Below are 21,348 nucleotides of genomic sequence, written 5' to 3'. Positions count from 1 at the left end.
TGTTCATTACCGGAGAGAAATAACAAAGAACGCGCTTTCACCCACGCGCATGGAAACACTTCAGCCAAAATGGGAGCCACTTAGAAAAACTACAACTTCTAGCTCATTTTTCCAAAAACCAGCCTGAAACTCTTTCTGTTGACATCTAGTGGAAGCCCTAGGAACTGCAATCTGGGAGGACTTCGCCTCATAATAAACATGAAAGCCATTGGAAACAGTGGAAGGCTGAATTTTTTTTTTTGTTGGATGGTTTGTCCTCGGGGTTTCGCCTGCCATATCAGTTGTGTTATACTCACAGACATCATGTTATCAGTTGTAGAAACTTTAGAGTGTTTCCTATCCAAATCTACCAATTATATGCATATCCTAGCTTCTGGGCCTGAGTAACAGGCAGTTTATTTTGGGCACGCTTTTCATCCGGACGTGAAAATACTGCCCCCTACCCAAGAGAGGTTAAAGGGCTCTATAAATGTGCTCTTCAGACATAGCAGCAAAACAAATAATGTGTTGAGACAGGAAGAAAAAGCAACGTGATATAAATGAAGGACACAAAAGGAAAAATGAAAAAGAAGAGAGCGATATTAATGGGAGCTTAGCAGGCTTAGGTAACAGATGGCAAAGTGTGGGGTCATTGGCAGTGAAGGGTAGCGTGGCCGAGTGGTCTAAGGCGCTGGATTTAGGCTCCAGTCTCTCTGGAGGCGTGGGTTCGAATCCCACTGCTGCCATCATTCTTGTTTTTTTTGTGCACGTCTTCAGTGTGGTCAATTAAAACTTTGGTAGCATTTCCATATTCAAACAAGGGAAATAACACCGCTGGCATCTTTAGCACTAAATTGCCTTAACTACCTCGTCCTGTGCTATAGCGGTGGCCACACCCACCAGCTGGCCGAGATCCACCTTTCTGAGCTTGTTAAAGTGCTCTACAAATGTGCTCTTCAGACATAGAAGCAAGAACAAATGATGTGTTGGCACAGGAAGAAAAAGCAACATGACATAAACGAAGAAAATGAAATGAAAAAGGAAAAAAGAAGAGGTTGAAATTAATGGGAGCTTAGCAAACCTAGGTAACAGATGACAAAGTGTGACTTTGAGGAAGGGGCTGGGTAGCGTGGCAGAGTGGTCTAAGGCCCTGGATTTAGGCTCAAGTCTCTCTGGAGGATTGGCTTTGTATCACATTGCTGTCATCTTTGATGTTGTCATTGTTCTTCCAAGGCTTCAGTGTGGCTATCTCTTTAGTCAATCCATACTTTTGCAGCGTTTCTATATTTTTACAAGGGAAATAAGAAATGTTGTGTGTAGTCGCACCCACGAGTACAGAACACATTGAATTAGCACTACATTGCCTTACCTGGTCCTGTGCTATAGCGGTGGCCCTCCTACCAGTTGGCCGAGATACACCTTTCTGAGCTTGTTAAAGGGCACTACAAATGTGATCTTCAGACAAAGCAGCAAAAACAAATGGTGTGTTGACACAGGAAGAAAAAGCAAAGTGATATAAATGAAGAATACAAAAGGAAAAAGGAGGAAAATGTTGTGTGACGTCAAACCCACGAGTGCAGAACACAATGAATTAGCAGCACATTGCCTTAACTAACTCGTCCTCTGCTGTAGCGGTGGCCCCGCAAACCAGTTGGCTGAGATCTGCCTATCTGAGCTTGTTAAAACTTCTTATGGGCATGTGGGACTGTAGCGTCCCACCTGGCCAACATCCGGTGAAATTGCAGAGCGCGAATTTCAAATTACAGAAATATAAATATTTAACATTCATGAAAATACAAGTATTATACATCAAAATAAAGCTTAACTTCTTGTTAATCCAGCCGCTGTGTCAGATTTCAAAAAGGCTTTACGGCGAAAGCACACCATGCGATTAATTGAGGACAGCGCCCCGCATACAAAAACATGGAAAACATTTTTCAACCAGGCAGGTGCGTCACGAAAGTCAGAAATAGCGATATAATAAATGCCCTACCTTTGAAGATCTTCTTCTGTTGGCACTCCAAAAGGTCCCAGTTACATCACAAAGGGTCCTTTTGTTCGATAAAGTCCTTCTTTATATCCATAAAAACTCAGTTTAGCTGGCGCGCTTCATTCAATAATCCACCGGTTTCCCTCCTTCAAAATGCATACAAAATGAATCCCAAACGCTACCAATAAACTTATCCAAACAAGTCCAACAACGTTTATAATCAAACCTCAGGTACCCTTATACACAAAGAAATGATCAAATTTAAGACGGAGAAAGGTATGTTCATTACCGGAGAGAAATAACAAAGAACGCGCTTTCACCCACGCGCATGGAAACACTTCAGCCAAAATGGGAGCCACTTAGAAAAACTACAACTTCTAGCTCATTTTTCCAAAAACCAGCCTGAAACTCTTTCTGTTGACATCTAGTGGAAGCCCTAGGAACTGCAATCTGGGAGGACTTCGCCTCATAATAAACATGAAAGCCATTGGAAACAGTGGAAGGCTGAATTTTTTTTTTTGTTGGATGGTTTGTCCTCGGGGTTTCGCCTGCCATATCAGTTGTGTTATACTCACAGACATCATGTTATCAGTTGTAGAAACTTTAGAGTGTTTCCTATCCAAATCTACCAATTATATGCATATCCTAGCTTCTGGGCCTGAGTAACAGGCAGTTTATTTTGGGCACGCTTTTCATCCGGACGTGAAAATACTGCCCCCTACCCAAGAGAGGTTAAAGGGCTCTATAAATGTGCTCTTCAGACATAGCAGCAAAACAAATAATGTGTTGAGACAGGAAGAAAAAGCAACGTGATATAAATGAAGGACACAAAAGGAAAAATGAAAAAGAAGAGAGCGATATTAATGGGAGCTTAGCAGGCTTAGGTAACAGATGGCAAAGTGTGGGGTCATTGGCAGTGAAGGGTAGCGTGGCCGAGTGGTCTAAGGCGCTGGATTTAGGCTCCAGTCTCTCTGGAGGCGTGGGTTCGAATCCCACTGCTGCCATCATTCTTGTTTTTTTTGTGCACGTCTTCAGTGTGGTCAATTAAAACTTTGGTAGCATTTCCATATTCAAACAAGGGAAATAACACCGCTGGCATCTTTAGCACTAAATTGCCTTAACTACCTCGTCCTGTGCTATAGCGGTGGCCACACCCACCAGCTGGCCGAGATCCACCTTTCTGAGCTTGTTAAAGTGCTCTACAAATGTGCTCTTCAGACATAGAAGCAAGAACAAATGATGTGTTGGCACAGGAAGAAAAAGCAACATGACATAAACGAAGAAAATGAAATGAAAAAGGAAAAAAGAAGAGGTTGAAATTAATGGGAGCTTAGCAAACCTAGGTAACAGATGACAAAGTGTGACTTTGAGGAAGGGGCTGGGTAGCGTGGCAGAGTGGTCTAAGGCCCTGGATTTAGGCTCAAGTCTCTCTGGAGGATTGGCTTTGTATCACATTGCTGTCATCTTTGATGTTGTCATTGTTCTTCCAAGGCTTCAGTGTGGCTATCTCTTTAGTCAATCCATACTTTTGCAGCGTTTCTATATTTTTACAAGGGAAATAAGAAATGTTGTGTGTAGTCGCACCCACGAGTACAGAACACATTGAATTAGCACTACATTGCCTTACCTGGTCCTGTGCTATAGCGGTGGCCCTCCTACCAGTTGGCCGAGATACACCTTTCTGAGCTTGTTAAAGGGCACTACAAATGTGATCTTCAGACAAAGCAGCAAAAACAAATGGTGTGTTGACACAGGAAGAAAAAGCAAAGTGATATAAATGAAGAATACAAAAGGAAAAAGGAGGAAAATGTTGTGTGACGTCAAACCCACGAGTGCAGAACACAATGAATTAGCAGCACATTGCCTTAACTAACTCGTCCTCTGCTGTAGCGGTGGCCCCGCAAACCAGTTGGCTGAGATCTGCCTATCTGAGCTTGTTAAAACTTCTTATGGGCATGTGGGACTGTAGCGTCCCACCTGGCCAACATCCGGTGAAATTGCAGAGCGCGAATTTCAAATTACAGAAATATAAATATTTAACATTCATGAAAATACAAGTATTATACATCAAAATAAAGCTTAACTTCTTGTTAATCCAGCCGCTGTGTCAGATTTCAAAAAGGCTTTACGGCGAAAGCACACCATGCGATTAATTGAGGACAGCGCCCCGCATACAAAAACATGGAAAACATTTTTCAACCAGGCAGGTGCGTCACGAAAGTCAGAAATAGCGATATAATAAATGCCCTACCTTTGAAGATCTTCTTCTGTTGGCACTCCAAAAGGTCCCAGTTACATCACAAAGGGTCCTTTTGTTCGATAAAGTCCTTCTTTATATCCATAAAAACTCAGTTTAGCTGGCGCGCTTCATTCAATAATCCACCGGTTTCCCTCCTTCAAAATGCATACAAAATGAATCCCAAACGCTACCAATAAACTTATCCAAACAAGTCCAACAACGTTTATAATCAAACCTCAGGTACCCTTATACACAAAGAAATGATCAAATTTAAGACGGAGAAAGGTATGTTCATTACCGGAGAGAAATAACAAAGAACGCGCTTTCACCCACGCGCATGGAAACACTTCAGCCAAAATGGGAGCCACTTAGAAAAACTACAACTTCTAGCTCATTTTTCCAAAAACCAGCCTGAAACTCTTTCTGTTGACATCTAGTGGAAGCCCTAGGAACTGCAATCTGGGAGGACTTCGCCTCATAATAAACATGAAAGCCATTGGAAACAGTGGAAGGCTGAATTTTTTTTTTTGTTGGATGGTTTGTCCTCGGGGTTTCGCCTGCCATATCAGTTGTGTTATACTCACAGACATCATGTTATCAGTTGTAGAAACTTTAGAGTGTTTCCTATCCAAATCTACCAATTATATGCATATCCTAGCTTCTGGGCCTGAGTAACAGGCAGTTTATTTTGGGCACGCTTTTCATCCGGACGTGAAAATACTGCCCCCTACCCAAGAGAGGTTAAAGGGCTCTATAAATGTGCTCTTCAGACATAGCAGCAAAACAAATAATGTGTTGAGACAGGAAGAAAAAGCAACGTGATATAAATGAAGGACACAAAAGGAAAAATGAAAAAGAAGAGAGCGATATTAATGGGAGCTTAGCAGGCTTAGGTAACAGATGGCAAAGTGTGGGGTCATTGGCAGTGAAGGGTAGCGTGGCCGAGTGGTCTAAGGCGCTGGATTTAGGCTCCAGTCTCTCTGGAGGCGTGGGTTCGAATCCCACTGCTGCCATCATTCTTGTTTTTTTTGTGCACGTCTTCAGTGTGGTCAATTAAAACTTTGGTAGCATTTCCATATTCAAACAAGGGAAATAACACCGCTGGCATCTTTAGCACTAAATTGCCTTAACTACCTCGTCCTGTGCTATAGCGGTGGCCACACCCACCAGCTGGCCGAGATCCACCTTTCTGAGCTTGTTAAAGTGCTCTACAAATGTGCTCTTCAGACATAGAAGCAAGAACAAATGATGTGTTGGCACAGGAAGAAAAAGCAACATGACATAAACGAAGAAAATGAAATGAAAAAGGAAAAAAGAAGAGGTTGAAATTAATGGGAGCTTAGCAAACCTAGGTAACAGATGACAAAGTGTGACTTTGAGGAAGGGGCTGGGTAGCGTGGCAGAGTGGTCTAAGGCCCTGGATTTAGGCTCAAGTCTCTCTGGAGGATTGGCTTTGTATCACATTGCTGTCATCTTTGATGTTGTCATTGTTCTTCCAAGGCTTCAGTGTGGCTATCTCTTTAGTCAATCCATACTTTTGCAGCGTTTCTATATTTTTACAAGGGAAATAAGAAATGTTGTGTGTAGTCGCACCCACGAGTACAGAACACATTGAATTAGCACTACATTGCCTTACCTGGTCCTGTGCTATAGCGGTGGCCCTCCTACCAGTTGGCCGAGATACACCTTTCTGAGCTTGTTAAAGGGCACTACAAATGTGATCTTCAGACAAAGCAGCAAAAACAAATGGTGTGTTGACACAGGAAGAAAAAGCAAAGTGATATAAATGAAGAATACAAAAGGAAAAAGGAGGAAAATGTTGTGTGACGTCAAACCCACGAGTGCAGAACACAATGAATTAGCAGCACATTGCCTTAACTAACTCGTCCTCTGCTGTAGCGGTGGCCCCGCAAACCAGTTGGCTGAGATCTGCCTATCTGAGCTTGTTAAAACTTCTTATGGGCATGTGGGACTGTAGCGTCCCACCTGGCCAACATCCGGTGAAATTGCAGAGCGCGAATTTCAAATTACAGAAATATAAATATTTAACATTCATGAAAATACAAGTATTATACATCAAAATAAAGCTTAACTTCTTGTTAATCCAGCCGCTGTGTCAGATTTCAAAAAGGCTTTACGGCGAAAGCACACCATGCGATTAATTGAGGACAGCGCCCCGCATACAAAAACATGGAAAACATTTTTCAACCAGGCAGGTGCGTCACGAAAGTCAGAAATAGCGATATAATAAATGCCCTACCTTTGAAGATCTTCTTCTGTTGGCACTCCAAAAGGTCCCAGTTACATCACAAAGGGTCCTTTTGTTCGATAAAGTCCTTCTTTATATCCATAAAAACTCAGTTTAGCTGGCGCGCTTCATTCAATAATCCACCGGTTTCCCTCCTTCAAAATGCATACAAAATGAATCCCAAACGCTACCAATAAACTTATCCAAACAAGTCCAACAACGTTTATAATCAAACCTCAGGTACCCTTATACACAAAGAAATGATCAAATTTAAGACGGAGAAAGGTATGTTCATTACCGGAGAGAAATAACAAAGAACGCGCTTTCACCCACGCGCATGGAAACACTTCAGCCAAAATGGGAGCCACTTAGAAAAACTACAACTTCTAGCTCATTTTTCCAAAAACCAGCCTGAAACTCTTTCTGTTGACATCTAGTGGAAGCCCTAGGAACTGCAATCTGGGAGGACTTCGCCTCATAATAAACATGAAAGCCATTGGAAACAGTGGAAGGCTGAATTTTTTTTTTTGTTGGATGGTTTGTCCTCGGGGTTTCGCCTGCCATATCAGTTGTGTTATACTCACAGACATCATGTTATCAGTTGTAGAAACTTTAGAGTGTTTCCTATCCAAATCTACCAATTATATGCATATCCTAGCTTCTGGGCCTGAGTAACAGGCAGTTTATTTTGGGCACGCTTTTCATCCGGACGTGAAAATACTGCCCCCTACCCAAGAGAGGTTAAAGGGCTCTATAAATGTGCTCTTCAGACATAGCAGCAAAACAAATAATGTGTTGAGACAGGAAGAAAAAGCAACGTGATATAAATGAAGGACACAAAAGGAAAAATGAAAAAGAAGAGAGCGATATTAATGGGAGCTTAGCAGGCTTAGGTAACAGATGGCAAAGTGTGGGGTCATTGGCAGTGAAGGGTAGCGTGGCCGAGTGGTCTAAGGCGCTGGATTTAGGCTCCAGTCTCTCTGGAGGCGTGGGTTCGAATCCCACTGCTGCCATCATTCTTGTTTTTTTTGTGCACGTCTTCAGTGTGGTCAATTAAAACTTTGGTAGCATTTCCATATTCAAACAAGGGAAATAACACCGCTGGCATCTTTAGCACTAAATTGCCTTAACTACCTCGTCCTGTGCTATAGCGGTGGCCACACCCACCAGCTGGCCGAGATCCACCTTTCTGAGCTTGTTAAAGTGCTCTACAAATGTGCTCTTCAGACATAGAAGCAAGAACAAATGATGTGTTGGCACAGGAAGAAAAAGCAACATGACATAAACGAAGAAAATGAAATGAAAAAGGAAAAAAGAAGAGGTTGAAATTAATGGGAGCTTAGCAAACCTAGGTAACAGATGACAAAGTGTGACTTTGAGGAAGGGGCTGGGTAGCGTGGCAGAGTGGTCTAAGGCCCTGGATTTAGGCTCAAGTCTCTCTGGAGGATTGGCTTTGTATCACATTGCTGTCATCTTTGATGTTGTCATTGTTCTTCCAAGGCTTCAGTGTGGCTATCTCTTTAGTCAATCCATACTTTTGCAGCGTTTCTATATTTTTACAAGGGAAATAAGAAATGTTGTGTGTAGTCGCACCCACGAGTACAGAACACATTGAATTAGCACTACATTGCCTTACCTGGTCCTGTGCTATAGCGGTGGCCCTCCTACCAGTTGGCCGAGATACACCTTTCTGAGCTTGTTAAAGGGCACTACAAATGTGATCTTCAGACAAAGCAGCAAAAACAAATGGTGTGTTGACACAGGAAGAAAAAGCAAAGTGATATAAATGAAGAATACAAAAGGAAAAAGGAGGAAAATGTTGTGTGACGTCAAACCCACGAGTGCAGAACACAATGAATTAGCAGCACATTGCCTTAACTAACTCGTCCTCTGCTGTAGCGGTGGCCCCGCAAACCAGTTGGCTGAGATCTGCCTATCTGAGCTTGTTAAAACTTCTTATGGGCATGTGGGACTGTAGCGTCCCACCTGGCCAACATCCGGTGAAATTGCAGAGCGCGAATTTCAAATTACAGAAATATAAATATTTAACATTCATGAAAATACAAGTATTATACATCAAAATAAAGCTTAACTTCTTGTTAATCCAGCCGCTGTGTCAGATTTCAAAAAGGCTTTACGGCGAAAGCACACCATGCGATTAATTGAGGACAGCGCCCCGCATACAAAAACATGGAAAACATTTTTCAACCAGGCAGGTGCGTCACGAAAGTCAGAAATAGCGATATAATAAATGCCCTACCTTTGAAGATCTTCTTCTGTTGGCACTCCAAAAGGTCCCAGTTACATCACAAAGGGTCCTTTTGTTCGATAAAGTCCTTCTTTATATCCATAAAAACTCAGTTTAGCTGGCGCGCTTCATTCAATAATCCACCGGTTTCCCTCCTTCAAAATGCATACAAAATGAATCCCAAACGCTACCAATAAACTTATCCAAACAAGTCCAACAACGTTTATAATCAAACCTCAGGTACCCTTATACACAAAGAAATGATCAAATTTAAGACGGAGAAAGGTATGTTCATTACCGGAGAGAAATAACAAAGAACGCGCTTTCACCCACGCGCATGGAAACACTTCAGCCAAAATGGGAGCCACTTAGAAAAACTACAACTTCTAGCTCATTTTTCCAAAAACCAGCCTGAAACTCTTTCTGTTGACATCTAGTGGAAGCCCTAGGAACTGCAATCTGGGAGGACTTCGCCTCATAATAAACATGAAAGCCATTGGAAACAGTGGAAGGCTGAATTTTTTTTTTTGTTGGATGGTTTGTCCTCGGGGTTTCGCCTGCCATATCAGTTGTGTTATACTCACAGACATCATGTTATCAGTTGTAGAAACTTTAGAGTGTTTCCTATCCAAATCTACCAATTATATGCATATCCTAGCTTCTGGGCCTGAGTAACAGGCAGTTTATTTTGGGCACGCTTTTCATCCGGACGTGAAAATACTGCCCCCTACCCAAGAGAGGTTAAAGGGCTCTATAAATGTGCTCTTCAGACATAGCAGCAAAACAAATAATGTGTTGAGACAGGAAGAAAAAGCAACGTGATATAAATGAAGGACACAAAAGGAAAAATGAAAAAGAAGAGAGCGATATTAATGGGAGCTTAGCAGGCTTAGGTAACAGATGGCAAAGTGTGGGGTCATTGGCAGTGAAGGGTAGCGTGGCCGAGTGGTCTAAGGCGCTGGATTTAGGCTCCAGTCTCTCTGGAGGCGTGGGTTCGAATCCCACTGCTGCCATCATTCTTGTTTTTTTTGTGCACGTCTTCAGTGTGGTCAATTAAAACTTTGGTAGCATTTCCATATTCAAACAAGGGAAATAACACCGCTGGCATCTTTAGCACTAAATTGCCTTAACTACCTCGTCCTGTGCTATAGCGGTGGCCACACCCACCAGCTGGCCGAGATCCACCTTTCTGAGCTTGTTAAAGTGCTCTACAAATGTGCTCTTCAGACATAGAAGCAAGAACAAATGATGTGTTGGCACAGGAAGAAAAAGCAACATGACATAAACGAAGAAAATGAAATGAAAAAGGAAAAAAGAAGAGGTTGAAATTAATGGGAGCTTAGCAAACCTAGGTAACAGATGACAAAGTGTGACTTTGAGGAAGGGGCTGGGTAGCGTGGCAGAGTGGTCTAAGGCCCTGGATTTAGGCTCAAGTCTCTCTGGAGGATTGGCTTTGTATCACATTGCTGTCATCTTTGATGTTGTCATTGTTCTTCCAAGGCTTCAGTGTGGCTATCTCTTTAGTCAATCCATACTTTTGCAGCGTTTCTATATTTTTACAAGGGAAATAAGAAATGTTGTGTGTAGTCGCACCCACGAGTACAGAACACATTGAATTAGCACTACATTGCCTTACCTGGTCCTGTGCTATAGCGGTGGCCCTCCTACCAGTTGGCCGAGATACACCTTTCTGAGCTTGTTAAAGGGCACTACAAATGTGATCTTCAGACAAAGCAGCAAAAACAAATGGTGTGTTGACACAGGAAGAAAAAGCAAAGTGATATAAATGAAGAATACAAAAGGAAAAAGGAGGAAAATGTTGTGTGACGTCAAACCCACGAGTGCAGAACACAATGAATTAGCAGCACATTGCCTTAACTAACTCGTCCTCTGCTGTAGCGGTGGCCCCGCAAACCAGTTGGCTGAGATCTGCCTATCTGAGCTTGTTAAAACTTCTTATGGGCATGTGGGACTGTAGCGTCCCACCTGGCCAACATCCGGTGAAATTGCAGAGCGCGAATTTCAAATTACAGAAATATAAATATTTAACATTCATGAAAATACAAGTATTATACATCAAAATAAAGCTTAACTTCTTGTTAATCCAGCCGCTGTGTCAGATTTCAAAAAGGCTTTACGGCGAAAGCACACCATGCGATTAATTGAGGACAGCGCCCCGCATACAAAAACATGGAAAACATTTTTCAACCAGGCAGGTGCGTCACGAAAGTCAGAAATAGCGATATAATAAATGCCCTACCTTTGAAGATCTTCTTCTGTTGGCACTCCAAAAGGTCCCAGTTACATCACAAAGGGTCCTTTTGTTCGATAAAGTCCTTCTTTATATCCATAAAAACTCAGTTTAGCTGGCGCGCTTCATTCAATAATCCACCGGTTTCCCTCCTTCAAAATGCATACAAAATGAATCCCAAACGCTACCAATAAACTTATCCAAACAAGTCCAACAACGTTTATAATCAAACCTCAGGTACCCTTATACACAAAGAAATGATCAAATTTAAGACGGAGAAAGGTATGTTCATTACCGGAGAGAAATAACAAAGAACGCGCTTTCACCCACGCGCATGGAAACACTTCAGCCAAAATGGGAGCCACTTAGAAAAACTACAACTTCTAGCTCATTTTTCCAAAAACCAGCCTGAAACTCTTTCTGTTGACATCTAGTGGAAGCCCTAGGAACTGCAATCTGGGAGGACTTCGCCTCATAATAAACATGAAAGCCATTGGAAACAGTGGAAGGCTGAATTTTTTTTTTTGTTGGATGGTTTGTCCTCGGGGTTTCGCCTGCCATATCAGTTGTGTTATACTCACAGACATCATGTTATCAGTTGTAGAAACTTTAGAGTGTTTCCTATCCAAATCTACCAATTATATGCATATCCTAGCTTCTGGGCCTGAGTAACAGGCAGTTTATTTTGGGCACGCTTTTCATCCGGACGTGAAAATACTGCCCCCTACCCAAGAGAGGTTAAAGGGCTCTATAAATGTGCTCTTCAGACATAGCAGCAAAACAAATAATGTGTTGAGACAGGAAGAAAAAGCAACGTGATATAAATGAAGGACACAAAAGGAAAAATGAAAAAGAAGAGAGCGATATTAATGGGAGCTTAGCAGGCTTAGGTAACAGATGGCAAAGTGTGGGGTCATTGGCAGTGAAGGGTAGCGTGGCCGAGTGGTCTAAGGCGCTGGATTTAGGCTCCAGTCTCTCTGGAGGCGTGGGTTCGAATCCCACTGCTGCCATCATTCTTGTTTTTTTTGTGCACGTCTTCAGTGTGGTCAATTAAAACTTTGGTAGCATTTCCATATTCAAACAAGGGAAATAACACCGCTGGCATCTTTAGCACTAAATTGCCTTAACTACCTCGTCCTGTGCTATAGCGGTGGCCACACCCACCAGCTGGCCGAGATCCACCTTTCTGAGCTTGTTAAAGTGCTCTACAAATGTGCTCTTCAGACATAGAAGCAAGAACAAATGATGTGTTGGCACAGGAAGAAAAAGCAACATGACATAAACGAAGAAAATGAAATGAAAAAGGAAAAAAGAAGAGGTTGAAATTAATGGGAGCTTAGCAAACCTAGGTAACAGATGACAAAGTGTGACTTTGAGGAAGGGGCTGGGTAGCGTGGCAGAGTGGTCTAAGGCCCTGGATTTAGGCTCAAGTCTCTCTGGAGGATTGGCTTTGTATCACATTGCTGTCATCTTTGATGTTGTCATTGTTCTTCCAAGGCTTCAGTGTGGCTATCTCTTTAGTCAATCCATACTTTTGCAGCGTTTCTATATTTTTACAAGGGAAATAAGAAATGTTGTGTGTAGTCGCACCCACGAGTACAGAACACATTGAATTAGCACTACATTGCCTTACCTGGTCCTGTGCTATAGCGGTGGCCCTCCTACCAGTTGGCCGAGATACACCTTTCTGAGCTTGTTAAAGGGCACTACAAATGTGATCTTCAGACAAAGCAGCAAAAACAAATGGTGTGTTGACACAGGAAGAAAAAGCAAAGTGATATAAATGAAGAATACAAAAGGAAAAAGGAGGAAAATGTTGTGTGACGTCAAACCCACGAGTGCAGAACACAATGAATTAGCAGCACATTGCCTTAACTAACTCGTCCTCTGCTGTAGCGGTGGCCCCGCAAACCAGTTGGCTGAGATCTGCCTATCTGAGCTTGTTAAAACTTCTTATGGGCATGTGGGACTGTAGCGTCCCACCTGGCCAACATCCGGTGAAATTGCAGAGCGCGAATTTCAAATTACAGAAATATAAATATTTAACATTCATGAAAATACAAGTATTATACATCAAAATAAAGCTTAACTTCTTGTTAATCCAGCCGCTGTGTCAGATTTCAAAAAGGCTTTACGGCGAAAGCACACCATGCGATTAATTGAGGACAGCGCCCCGCATACAAAAACATGGAAAACATTTTTCAACCAGGCAGGTGCGTCACGAAAGTCAGAAATAGCGATATAATAAATGCCCTACCTTTGAAGATCTTCTTCTGTTGGCACTCCAAAAGGTCCCAGTTACATCACAAAGGGTCCTTTTGTTCGATAAAGTCCTTCTTTATATCCATAAAAACTCAGTTTAGCTGGCGCGCTTCATTCAATAATCCACCGGTTTCCCTCCTTCAAAATGCATACAAAATGAATCCCAAACGCTACCAATAAACTTATCCAAACAAGTCCAACAACGTTTATAATCAAACCTCAGGTACCCTTATACACAAAGAAATGATCAAATTTAAGACGGAGAAAGGTATGTTCATTACCGGAGAGAAATAACAAAGAACGCGCTTTCACCCACGCGCATGGAAACACTTCAGCCAAAATGGGAGCCACTTAGAAAAACTACAACTTCTAGCTCATTTTTCCAAAAACCAGCCTGAAACTCTTTCTGTTGACATCTAGTGGAAGCCCTAGGAACTGCAATCTGGGAGGACTTCGCCTCATAATAAACATGAAAGCCATTGGAAACAGTGGAAGGCTGAATTTTTTTTTTTTTGGATGGTTTGTCCTCGGGGTTTCGCCTGCCATATCAGTTGTGTTATACTCACAGACATCATGTTATCAGTTGTAGAAACTTTAGAGTGTTTCCTATCCAAATCTACCAATTATATGCATATCCTAGCTTCTGGGCCTGAGTAACAGGCAGTTTATTTTGGGCACGCTTTTCATCCGGACGTGAAAATACTGCCCCCTACCCAAGAGAGGTTAAAGGGCTCTATAAATGTGCTCTTCAGACATAGCAGCAAAACAAATAATGTGTTGAGACAGGAAGAAAAAGCAACGTGATATAAATGAAGGACACAAAAGGAAAAATGAAAAAGAAGAGAGCGATATTAATGGGAGCTAGGCAGGCTTAGGTAACAGATGGCAAAGTGTGGGGTCATTGGCAGTGAAGGGTAGTGTGGCCGAGTGGTCTAAGGCGCTGGATTTAGGCTCCAGTCTCTCTGGAGGTGTGGGTTCGAATCCCACTGCTGCCATCATTCTTGTTTTTTTTGTGCACGTCTTCAGTGTGGTCAATTAAAACTTTGGTAGCATTTCCATATTCAAACAAGGGAAATAACACCGCTGGCATCTTTAGCACTAAATTGCCTTAACTACCTCGTCCTGTGCTATAGCGGTGGCCACACCCACCAGCTGGCCGAGATCCACCTTTCTGAGCTTGTTAAAGTGCTCTACAAATGTGCTCTTCAGACATAGAAGCAAGAACAAATGATGTGTTGGCACAGGAAGAAAAAGCAACATGACATAAACGAAGAAAATGAAATGAAAAAGGAAAAAAGAAGAGGTTGAAATTAATGGGAGCTTAGCAAACCTAGGTAACAGATGACAAAGTGTGACTTTGAGGAAGGGGCTGGGTAGCGTGGCAGAGTGGTCTAAGGCCCTGGATTTAGGCTCAAGTCTCTCTGGAGGATTGGCTTTGTATCACATGCTGTCATCTTTGATGTTGTCATTGTTCTCAAGGCTTCAGTGTGGCTATCTCTTTAGTCAATCCATACTTTTGCAGCGTTTCTATATTTTTACAAGGGAAATAAGAAATGTTGTGTGTAGTCGCACCCACGAGTACAGAACACATTGAATTAGCACTACATTGCCTTACCTGGTCCTGTGCTATAGCGGTGGCCCTCCTACCAGTTGGCCGAGATACACCTTTCTGAGCTTGTTGAAGGGCACTACAAATGTGATCTTCAGACAAAGCAGCAAAAACAAATGGTGTGTTGACACAGGAAGAAAAAGCAAAGTGATATAAATGAAGAATACAAAAGGAAAAAGGAGGAAAATGTTGTGTGACGTCAAACCCACGAGTGCAGAACACAATGAATTAGCAGCACATTGCCTTAACTAACTCGTCCTCTGCTGTAGCGGTGGCCCCGCAAACCAGTTGGCTGAGATCTGCCTATCTGAGCTTGTTAAAACTTCTTATGGGCATGTGGGACTGTAGTGTCCCACTTGGCCAACATCCGGTGAAATTGCAGAGCGCGAATTTCAAATTACAGAAATATAAATATTTTACATTCATGAAAATACAAGTATTATACATCAAAATAAAGCTTAACTTCTTGTTAATCCAGCCGCTGTGTCAGATTTCAAAAAGGCTTTACGGCGAAAGCACACCATGCGATTAATTGAGGACAGCGCCCCGCATACAAAAACATGGAAAACATTTTTCAACCAGGCAGGTGCGTCACGAAAGTCAGAAATAGCGATATAATAAATGCCCTACCTTTGAAGATCTTCTTCTGTTGGCACTCCAAAGGGTCCCAGTTACATCACAAAGGGTCCTTTTGTTCGATAAAGTCCTTCTTTATATCCATAAAAACTCAGTTTAGCTGGTGCGCTTCATTCAATAATCCACCGGTTTCCCTCCTTCAAAATGCATACAAAATGAATCCCAAACGCTACCAATAAACTTATCCAAACAAGTCCAACAACGTTTATAATCAAACCTCAGGTACCCTTATACACAAAGAAATGATCAAATTTAAGACGGAGAAAGGTATGTTCATTACCGGAGAGAAATAACAAAGAACGCGCTTTCACCCACGCGCATGGAAACACTTCAGCCAAAATGGGAGCCACTTAGAAAAACTACAACTTCTAGCTCATTTTTCCAAAAACCAGCCTGAAACTCTTTCTGTTGACATCTAGTGGAAGCCCTAGGAACTGCAATCTGGGAGGACTTCGCCTCATAATAAACATGAAAGCCATTGGAAACAGTGGAAGGCTGAATTTTTTTTTTGGGGGATGGTTTGTCCTCGGGGTTTCGCCTGCCATATCAGTTGTGTTATACTCACAGACATCATGTTATCAGTTGTAGAAACTTTAGAGTGTTTCCTATCCAAATCTACCAATTATATGCATATCCTAGCTTCTGGGCCTGAGTAACAGGCAGTTTATTTTGGGCACGCTTTTCATCCGGACGTGAAAATACTGCCCCCTACCCAAGAGAGGTTAAAGGGCTCTATAAATGTGCTCTTCAGACATAGCAGAAAAACAAATAATGTGTTGAGACAGGAAGAAAAAGCAACGTGATATAAATGAAGGACACAAAAGGAAAAATGAAAAAGAAGAGAGCGATATTAATGGGAGCTTAGCAGGCTTAGGTAACAGATGGCAAAGCGTGGGGTCATTAGCAGTGAAGGGTAGCGTGGCCGAGTGGTCTAAGGCGCTGGATTTAGGCTCCAGTCTCTCTGGAGGCGTGGGTTGGAATCCCACTGCTGCCATCATTCTTGTTTTTTTTGTGCACGTCTTCAGTGTGGTCAATTAAAACTTTGGTAGCATTTCCATATTCAAACAAGGGAAATAACACCGCTGGCATCTTTAGCACTAAATTGCCTTAACTACCTCGTCCTGTGCTATAGCGGTGGCCACACCCACCAGCTGGCCGAGATCCACCTTTCTGAGCTTGTTAAAGTGCTCTACAAATGTGCACTTCAGACATAGAAGCAAGAACAAATGATGTGTTGGCACAGGAAGAAAAAGCAACATGACATAAACGAAGAAAATGAAATGAAAAAGGAAAAAAGAAGAGGTTGAAATTAATGGGAGCTTAGCAAACCTAGGTAACAGATGACAAAGTGTGACTTTGAGGAAGGGGCTGGGTAGCGTGGCAGAGTGGTCTAAGGCCCTGGATTTAGGCTCAAGTCTCTCTGGAGGATTGGCTTTGTATCACAATGCTGTCATCTTTGATGTTGTCATTGTTCGTGCAAGGCTTCAGTGTGGCTATCTCTTTAGTCAATCCATACTTTTGCAGCGTTTCTATATTTTTACAAGGGAAATAAGAAATGTTGTGTGTAGTCGCACCCACGAGTACAGAACACATTGAATTAGCACTACATTGCCTTACCTGGTCCTGTGCTATAGCGGTGGCCCTCCTACCAGTTGGCCGAGATACACCTTTCTGAGCTTGTTGAAGGGCACTACAAATGTGATCTTCAGACAAAGCAGCAAAAACAAATGGTGTGTTGACACAGGAAGAAAAAGCAAAGTGATATAAATGAAGAATACAAAAGGAAAAAGGAGGAAAATGTTGTGTGACGTCAAACCCACGAGTGCAGAACACAATGAATTAGCAGCACATTGCCTTAACTAACTCGTCCTCTGCTGTAGCGGTGGCCCCGCAAACCAGTTGGCTGAGATCTGCCTATCTGAGCTTGTTAAAACTTCTTATGGGCATGTGGGACTGTAGTGTCCCACTTGGCCAACATCCGGTGAAATTGCAGAGCGCGAATTTCAAATTACAGAAATATAAATATTTTACATTCATGAAAATACAAGTATTATACATCAAAATAAAGCTTAACTTCTTGTTAATCCAGCCGCTGTGTCAGATTTCAAAAAGGCTTTACGGCGAAAGCACACCATGCGATTAATTGAGGACAGCGCCCCGCATACAAAAACATGGAAAACATTTTTCAACCAGGCAGGTGCGTCACGAAAGTCAGAAATAGCGATATAATAAATGCCCTACCTTTGAAGATCTTCTTCTGTTGGCACTCCAAAGGGTCCCAGTTACATCACAAAGGGTCCTTTTGTTCGATAAAGTCCTTCTTTATATCCATAAAAACTCAGTTTAGCTGGTGCGCTTCATTCAATAATCCACCGGTTTCCCTCCTTCAAAATGCATACAAAATGAATCCCAAACGCTACCAATAAACTTATCCAAACAAGTCCAACAACGTTTATAATCAAACCTCAGGTACCCTTATACACAAAGAAATGATCAAATTTAAGACGGAGAAAGGTATGTTCATTACCGGAGAGAAATAACAAAGAACGCGCTTTCACCCACGCGCATGGAAACACTTCAGCCAAAATGGGAGCCACTTAGAAAAACTACAACTTCTAGCTCATTTTTCCAAAAACCAGCCTGAAACTCTTTCTGTTGACATCTAGTGGAAGCCCTAGGAACTGCAATCTGGGAGGACTTCGCCTCATAATAAACATGAAAGCCATTGGAAACAGTGGAAGGCTGAATTTTTTTTTTTTGGGATGGTTTGTCCTCGGGGTTTCGCCTGCCATATCAGTTGTGTTATACTCACAGACATCATGTTATCAGTTGTAGAAACTTTAGAGTGTTTCCTATCCAAATCTACCAATTATATGCATATCCTAGCTTCTGGGCCTGAGTAACAGGCAGTTTATTTTGGGCACGCTTTTCATCCGGACGTGAAAATACTGCCCCCTACCCAAGAGAGGTTAAAGGGCTCTATAAATGTGCTCTTCAGACATAGCAGCAAAACAAATAATGTGTTGAGACAGGAAGAAAAAGCAACGTGATATAAATGAAGGACACAAAAGGAAAAATGAAAAAGAAGAGAGCGATATTAATGGGAGCTTAGCAGGCTTAGGTAACAGATGGCAAAGCGTGGGGTCATTGGCAGTGAAGGGTAGCGTGGCCGAGTGGTCTAAGGCGCTGGATTTAGGCTCCAGTCTCTCTGGAGGCGTGGGTTCGAATCCCACTGCTGCCATCATTCTTGTTTTTTTTGTGCACGTCTTCAGTGTGGTCAATTAAAACTTTGGTAGCATTTCCATATTCAAACAAGGGAAATAACACCGCTGGCATCTTTAGCACTAAATTGCCTTAACTACCTCGTCCTGTGCTATAGCGGTGGCCACACCCACCAGCTGGCCGAGATCCACCTTTCTGAGCTTGTTAAAGTGCTCTACAAATGTGCACTTCAGACATAGAAGCAAGAACAAATGATGTGTTGGCACAGGAAGAAAAAGCAACATGACATAAACGAAGAAAATGAAATGAAAAAGGAAAAAAGAAGAGGTTGAAATTAATGGGAGCTTAGCAAACCTAGGTAACAGATGACAAAGTGTGACTTTGAGGAAGGGGCTGGGTAGCGTGGCAGAGTGGTCTAAGGCCCTGGATTTAGGCTCAAGTCTCTCTGGAGGATTGGCTTTGTATCACAATGCTGTCATCTTTGATGTTGTCATTGTTCGTGCAAGGCTTCAGTGTGGCTATCTCTTTAGTCAATCCATACTTTTGCAGCGTTTCTATATTTTTACAAGGGAAATAAGAAATGTTGTGTGTAGTCGCACCCACGAGTACAGAACACATTGAATTAGCACTACATTGCCTTACCTGGTCCTGTGCTATAGCGGTGGCCCTCCTACCAGTTGGCCGAGATACACCTTTCTGAGCTTGTTGAAGGGCACTACAAATGTGATCTTCAGACAAAGCAGCAAAAACAAATGGTGTGTTGACACAGGAAGAAAAAGCAAAGTGATATAAATGAAGAATACAAAAGGAAAAAGGAGGAAAATGTTGTGTGACGTCAAACCCACGAGTGCAGAACACAATGAATTAGCAGCACATTGCCTTAACTAACTCGTCCTCTGCTGTAGCGGTGGCCCCGCAAACCAGTTGGCTGAGATCTGCCTATCTGAGCTTGTTAAAACTTCTTATGGGCATGTGGGACTGTAGCGTCCCACTTGGCCAACATCCGGTGAAATTGCAGAGCGCGAATTTCAAATTACAGAAATATAAATATTTTACATTCATGAAAATACAAGTATTATACATCAAAATAAAGCTTAACTTCTTGTTAATCCAGCCGCTGTGTCAGATTTCAAAAAGGCTTTACGGCGAAAGCACACCATGCGATTAATTGAGGACAGCGCCCCGCATACAAAAACATGGAAAACATTTTTCAACCAGGCAGGTGCGTCACGAAAGTCAGAAATAGCGATATAATAAATGCCCTACCTTTGAAGATCTTCTTCTGTTGGCACTCCAAAGGGTCCCAGTTACATCACAAAGGGTCCTTTTGTTCGATAAAGTCCTTCTTTATATCCATAAAAACTCAGTTTAGCTGGCGCGCTTCATTCAATAATCCACCGGTTTCCCTCCTTCAAAATGCATACAAAATGAATCCCAAACGCTACCAATAAACTTATCCAAACAAGTCCAACAACGTTTATAATCAAACCTCAGGTACCCTTATACACAAAGAAATGATCAAATTTAAGACGGAGAAAGGTATGTTCATTACCGGAGAGAAATAACAAAGAACGCGCTTTCACCCACGCGCATGGAAACACTTCAGCCAAAATGGGAGCCACTTAGAAAAACTACAACTTCTAGCTCATTTTTCCAAAAACCAGCCTGAAACTCTTTCTGTTGACATCTAGTGGAAGCCCTAGGAACTGCAATCTGGGAGGACTTCGCCTCATAATAAACATGAAAGCCATTGGAAACAGTGGAAGGCTGAATTTTTTTTTTTTTGGATGGTTTGTCCTCGGGGTTTCGCCTGCCATATCAGTTGTGTTATACTCACAGACATCATGTTATCAGTTGTAGAAACTTTAGAGTGTTTCCTATCCAAATCTACCAATTATATGCATATCCTAGCTTCTGGGCCTGAGTAACAGGCAGTTTATTTTGGGCACGCTTTTCATCCGGACGTGAAAATACTGCCCCCTACCCAAGAGAGGTTAAAGGGCTCTATAAATGTGCTCTTCAGACATAGCAGCAAAACAAATAATGTGTTGAGACAGGAAGAAAAAGCAACGTGATATAAATGAAGGACACAAAAGGAAAAATGAAAAAGAAGAGAGCGATATTAATGGGAGCTTAGCAGGCTTATGTAACAGATGGCAAAGTGTGGGATCATTGGCAGTGAAGGGTAGCGTGGCCGAGTGGTCTAAGGCGATGGATTTAGGCTCCAGTCTCTCTGGATGCGTGGGTTCGAATCCCACTGCTGCCATCATTCTTGTTTTTTTTGTGCACGTCTTCAGTGTGGTCAATTAAAACTTTGGTAGCATTTCCATATTCAAACAAGGGAAATAACACCGCTGGCATCTTTAGCACTAAATTGCCTTAACTACCTCGTCCTGTGCTATAGCGGTGGCCACACCCACCAGCTGGCCGAGATCCACCTTTCTGAGCTTGTTAAAGTGCTCTACAAATGTGCACTTCAGACATAGAAGCAAGAACAAATGATGTGTTGGCACAGGAAGAAAAAGCAACATGACATAAACGAAGAAAATGAAATGAAAAAGGAAAAAAGAAGAGGTTGAAATTAATGGGAGCTTAGCAAACCTAGGTAACAGATGACAAAGTGTGACTTTGAGGAAGGGGCTGGGTAGCGTGGCAGAGTGGTCT

The 21,348-nt window shown here is 42.3% G+C and overlaps 10 non-coding genes across 10 annotated transcripts; all 10 read left to right on the top strand.

The window, feature by feature from the left end:
• The first annotated feature begins 643 nt into the window (after window positions 1–643).
• On the top strand, window positions 644–725 carry trnal-uag (transfer RNA leucine (anticodon UAG)). The gene has a single exon. It is a non-coding gene; the product is annotated as a tRNA-Leu (tRNA).
• Window positions 726–2,891: 2,166 nt separating this feature from the next.
• trnal-uag (transfer RNA leucine (anticodon UAG)) lies at window positions 2,892–2,973 on the top strand. The gene has a single exon. It is a non-coding gene; the product is annotated as a tRNA-Leu (tRNA).
• A 2,166-nt stretch (window positions 2,974–5,139) lies between these two features.
• On the top strand, window positions 5,140–5,221 carry trnal-uag (transfer RNA leucine (anticodon UAG)). The gene has a single exon. It is a non-coding gene; the product is annotated as a tRNA-Leu (tRNA).
• Window positions 5,222–7,387: 2,166 nt separating this feature from the next.
• trnal-uag (transfer RNA leucine (anticodon UAG)) lies at window positions 7,388–7,469 on the top strand. Its single transcript has one exon. It is a non-coding gene; the product is annotated as a tRNA-Leu (tRNA).
• A 2,166-nt stretch (window positions 7,470–9,635) lies between these two features.
• trnal-uag (transfer RNA leucine (anticodon UAG)) lies at window positions 9,636–9,717 on the top strand. Its single transcript has one exon. It is a non-coding gene; the product is annotated as a tRNA-Leu (tRNA).
• Window positions 9,718–11,883: 2,166 nt separating this feature from the next.
• trnal-uag (transfer RNA leucine (anticodon UAG)) lies at window positions 11,884–11,965 on the top strand. Its single transcript has one exon. It is a non-coding gene; the product is annotated as a tRNA-Leu (tRNA).
• A 2,165-nt stretch (window positions 11,966–14,130) lies between these two features.
• Window positions 14,131–14,212, top strand: trnal-uag (transfer RNA leucine (anticodon UAG)). The gene has a single exon. It is a non-coding gene; the product is annotated as a tRNA-Leu (tRNA).
• A 2,162-nt stretch (window positions 14,213–16,374) lies between these two features.
• trnal-uag (transfer RNA leucine (anticodon UAG)) lies at window positions 16,375–16,456 on the top strand. The gene has a single exon. It is a non-coding gene; the product is annotated as a tRNA-Leu (tRNA).
• Window positions 16,457–18,621: 2,165 nt separating this feature from the next.
• On the top strand, window positions 18,622–18,703 carry trnal-uag (transfer RNA leucine (anticodon UAG)). Its single transcript has one exon. It is a non-coding gene; the product is annotated as a tRNA-Leu (tRNA).
• Window positions 18,704–20,868: 2,165 nt separating this feature from the next.
• trnal-uag (transfer RNA leucine (anticodon UAG)) lies at window positions 20,869–20,950 on the top strand. Its single transcript has one exon. It is a non-coding gene; the product is annotated as a tRNA-Leu (tRNA).
• Window positions 20,951–21,348: the final 398 nt, after the last annotated feature.

This window comes from Salmo salar, chromosome 27 (assembly GCF_965601325.2).
Source record: "Salmo salar chromosome 27, fSalSal1, whole genome shotgun sequence".
Classification (NCBI taxonomy): Eukaryota; Metazoa; Chordata; class Actinopteri; order Salmoniformes; family Salmonidae; genus Salmo; species Salmo salar.
Note: the sequence above shows the minus strand (reverse complement) of the source record. Positions and strands in the feature narration are given on the sequence as shown.